This window comes from Malaya genurostris, chromosome 3 (genome assembly GCF_030247185.1).
Source record: "Malaya genurostris strain Urasoe2022 chromosome 3, Malgen_1.1, whole genome shotgun sequence".
In the NCBI taxonomy this organism is placed as follows: Eukaryota; Metazoa; Arthropoda; class Insecta; order Diptera; family Culicidae; genus Malaya; species Malaya genurostris.
The window spans coordinates 152,514,848-152,519,847 of record NC_080572.1 but is presented as its reverse complement, the minus strand read 5'-3'; positions in this window follow the sequence as shown (position 1 = coordinate 152,519,847).

Below are 5,000 nucleotides of genomic sequence, written 5' to 3'. Positions count from 1 at the left end.
ACGAATCATAATACCTGCTACTGTCGTTAGCTATCGCATATAACGTGGTAGCCGTATAACATTCATCAGACACCTAAATCCTATTCGCATTAGTCGGAGTCGGTTCGACAGAGCGACAGAACACGCTTCCGTCTGTTTAACCAACCGATCGACCATTAACTTGTACCTCCTCCGACCAAACCATAGTGCACCACATCATGGTTGGACTCCCTCATATAGCCATTACGCCTCACTGTTCGTACCTGTCCAACCAAGCCGTAATGTACAACATCATGGTTGGACTCCCTCATATAGCCATTATGCCTCACTGTTCGTACCTGTCCAACCAAGCCGTAATGTACAACATCATGGTTGGACTCCCTCATATAGCCATTATGCCTCACTGTTCGTACCTGTCCAACCAAGCCGTAATGTACAACATCATGGTTGGACTCCCTCATATAGCCATTATGCCTCACTGTTCGAACCTGTGCAGCCAAGCCGTAGTGTACCGCACCATGGTTGGTCGACTCACATGGCATGCACCCCCTCCGGACCAAATTGACCATACGCTCAAAATGCATTTTTTGGGCTCAAAAGTCAATATTTTCGACGCATACGTTCCGAAATGTGGTCCCCCTATAGATAGATTTGTGGCCAAAACAGGCCAACTTTATCATGATTTGTAATAACTTTAACGCGTCGGTCCACCGCAACCAGCGGAACCGTATACTACGGTACCGTCAGTGAGACAACTATGCCTCGCATCGTGCGGCAGACCGACCGGAACGTAGAAGGCGGTTTCGCTGACATGCCCACTACAAGGGCCATTAATGGTTCATCATATGGCAAACTGATGGGAACATCTTAGACGAGTATGGGGATGTATCCCACTACAAGGGCCATTCATGCCACATCATATGGCAAACTGATGGGAACGTCTAAGGCAAGTATGGGGATGTATCCCACTACAAGGGCCATTCATGATACATCATATGGCAAACTGATGGGAACATCTTAGACGAGTATGGGGATGTATCCCACTACAAGGGCCATTCATGCCACATCATATGGCAAACTGATGGGAACATCTTAGACGAGTATGGTGATATATGGTAAATAAAAACTTGAAAAAAACTTAAAAAAAATAAGCACGTCATCGAACGATCAAGTCGTTCGAGACGTGCTATACAGTCCTAGTACGATACCTCCACTAGGTCATGTACTATCCACGGGACCGATTACCAGAGTAGAATCAGTTGGCAAGAGACATAGAATGTCGCACTATACCACTATATGGTATAGTGATATAGTGCGAAAAGTTTTACTGTCAGTGCTGAAAAAATTCGTTATCACAATGGTGACTCGAGCTTACATTGAGACAACACATATATCATCGTCCACCCAACGACGATTGTCGCTAATTGAATCATAACAAGTATCATGACTGCCGAACCCTTTCAGTATCATTGGAAATTGATTTCATGAAAATGTAAACAAAAGTTATCCCCCTATCACCCGGCGATGAGCCAGTGATAGACGACAATATTTGTCTCATTCGACATTCAGTTGAGCATCAACGGTATCATATTCATTCCTGAGAATCATCGTCAACCGGGTCGATTGGGCCCTTCCAATCATACGCAGTTCCCAGCGCCCTGGAGAATAAGTCTTTGTTTAATTTAATAAGTAAAATGTTTTCCAACGTATCTTTCCCAAGGCCAGTGCGTTGATTAGAGAGAACCAAGGCAAGGGCACTGAAAGACCGTTCAACAGAGACTTGGTTCGATGGTGTGGATAGTACAACCATTGCTACTGCATATATCTCTGGGTGCGTAGTCTTACGGCGCAACCAATGGTCCCACACGTTGTAGTTATGTTTTTGGCGTGGCTCTAGGTCCAAAGACTTAACTTGTTGAAGAAACCCGGTCTCGCAACCAAGATTCACGGATTCACCAAACATTTGCGTAAGATACTGATCAAAATCATCGGTAGACTCTGACGATTCTCTACTTGTACTAGCCGGTGTTTTACCCAGTTGGCAGATACGTTCCCATGTATCGACTATGTATTGCTGAATTTTATCTTTTTCCTCAGCCGTGAATATTTTAGAACCTCGATAGTTGAACCTTGGATCCAGGTATAATGCCATCTGAACCGCCTTCAATTGGCGCAAAATGTTCAATCTATTGTTCAACGACCGAAGTAAATGGGGACTGAAAGAGTTTTCGCGAACTTTCTGTACCTCACTCGTTGCCATCAGCCATGCCATATAGAAGTCAGATAACGACACGTGCTTCTCTTGCATTTGCTTTGTGCAGATGTACAACGGCTTAAACGTATCATAGTAATGCTCAATGAACGACCATTGATTGGAAAGGTCTAGTTCGGGAAAATTATCGGCCAACTGGTTAAAAAACCTTTTTTGGTGTACGAACGATTCCATCATTTTGAATATACCACCCCATCGTGTCCTACTCCAGACGGGTGGGTATGAAGCATCGTAGCTTTCAAACTCTGACCGGTACTTCACCAGCTTACATTTTCTAGCAACAGCAGTGATGGCTCGGATAGACTCATCGGATTTATCAACAACATCCAGTATTGCAAGCTGTAAGGTATGCACGGCACATCTCACAAGAGTAATCCTTTCGGACAGTTCATTGGCCAGTTCAGCAGTAACGTTTCGTTCACACTGTTTATCATCCTCTATCACATCCGACTCATCCAGCTCATCTATGTTCGTACCATCAGCCTGCTGCTCTGTAGGCATTACGTACGTATCATTGTTTAATTTTCTAACCGTTGCCACCATATTAGCCCCATTGTCGCATGTCACGGAAAATATGTTCTCAGGGGATAGCCCATAGTCGGCCAAAGTATCCATAACTTTTGATTTCAAGAACACCGCTGTTTGACTTTCTTTGATTTCGATCATACCAAGGGTACGAATGACCACCTGCTCGTCTAGGGCATACTGTACATTGATGCCTAAGATATGGCGATTGTGTCGGGCAGCAGAATCTATTTTCAAGCAGACGAGCTTGCCTTTCATCTCATCTATCAACATTTCTTTTAGACGACAGGCAGTCTTCGAGAGATGACATTTCATTGTGACACGGTTCAAAGTGCACCCAAGAGTCGTTGTAATCGGTTTCAGTAAGTCTTTGAAGCCTTCCCACTCGAAGCAGGAAATAGGAAGATGATGGAAGGTCGTCAGCTTAACTGCTGACGCAATTAGTAACTGCCGGTCAATAGCTATCAAACGCTTAGGAATTACTCTTTCCTTCTTCTCCATTGGATAGGCAATTGTAAGGAGATTGTTTGCACATGCACGTTCCGTATGTACGGTACGAAAGTGACGGATGAAGTTGCCAGGGGCAAATCTACTCTGGACGTATGGACATCCTGACGCGGGATCGATGTTGCAGATAGCTTTATCGCCCTGTCTTACTACCAATGACGACGCAATGTCCGTCAGTGACCGCTGCAGCTTATTGCGGTCTGCTCTTGTTGTAGGTGCCATCGTATAAACACCACACAAAATTTAGTCGTTAATGGTTTAACTCTAAATACGCTCCTCTATCTAAACACACACACTTGATAAATACTTCTTTGATCAATATTGAATTCGCACTATATCACTATAACCTTGTCTGAACCGGATTCGTTCGGAATACGATACGAAACCTGACAGACTCTCCCTCCTACGCCTCCGACAAGTGCCGGAAGCAACGGTGGTATCTCATTGTTGCCCGGGAGATAATATTTTACCCGAGCTCCCACCTATCTGGCAGTGGGCCACGGTAGTGCACCACTTCACCAGCGCTCATATAGCTATTCGCCTCTCTGTTCGTACCTGTCCCTCCAAACCGTAGTTAGCAATTCCAACAACCTACATATTTTCAGTTAGCTTTTCCAACAACCTATCCGATTTTTTTTTCTTAGCTAAGTCCAACACTTTTTTAGTTATTCCAACAACCGATTTAGTTCAGTCAACACCCGCATTCTTTTTCCAAAACCCAGCTGTTTCACATATGGTAGTGCCGTCCCCGCTCTGTCGAATGCAATTGACGTGAGCGTAGTACGCGGGATAGGTGATAAGTTACGAACGTAGGCGCAATGCCTATCCGTGCGGGATATGTGCCAGTTCGTACATGGGTAACATGCTGGAAGGCCGCAGCATGAGAGGCATACGCTTAGTAAACCGGGTTGACCGGTTGCAACTTGGTCACATTTGTATGGAACAAAAAATTTGTGCGCAGATTTTCCAAAACGGACTTCACGTCGTGAAAGTACGTCGCAAAACTACCAGAACGCACCATATGTCGTTACGTTCGTTTACCAAAGTAAGCCGTAACAACGATTTTAAATAATGCCTCTCGGTACGAACCATCACCATGGACACGTATATGGGCGGTCCGCTGTCTATGCCGCATCGATAGGCGTTAACGGTTAACACTGTATACATAACTACGGACGCGTATACGGGAGCGGTTCGCTGCATGTGCATCGCTGTTAGGCGTTAGCCATAGATACGTTTTCAACCAATCACCAATCTTAAACCACTCGTGCACTTAACAATTGTTACGACATGTACGACCCAGAACTTTATATCACTGGGTCGATGTGATCAACAGATGGAAACTTGGTCAAGTAACCCGGTTGCAAAAACTGGTATTAGTAAAACTAATTACTGTCAGTAAAACTTTTCGCACTATATCACTATACCATATAGTGGTATAGTGCGACATTCTATGTCTCTTGCCAACTGATTCTACTCTGGTAATCGGTCCCGTGGATAGTACATGACCTAGTGGAGGTATCGTACTAGGACTGTATAGCACGTCTCGAACGACTTGATCGTTCGATGACGTGCTTATTTTTTTTAAGTTTTTTTCAAGTTTTTATTTACCATATATCACCATACTCGTCTAAGATGTTCCCATCAGTTTGCCATATGATGTGGCATGAATGGCCCTTGTAGTGGGATACATCCCCATACTCGTCTAAGATGTTCC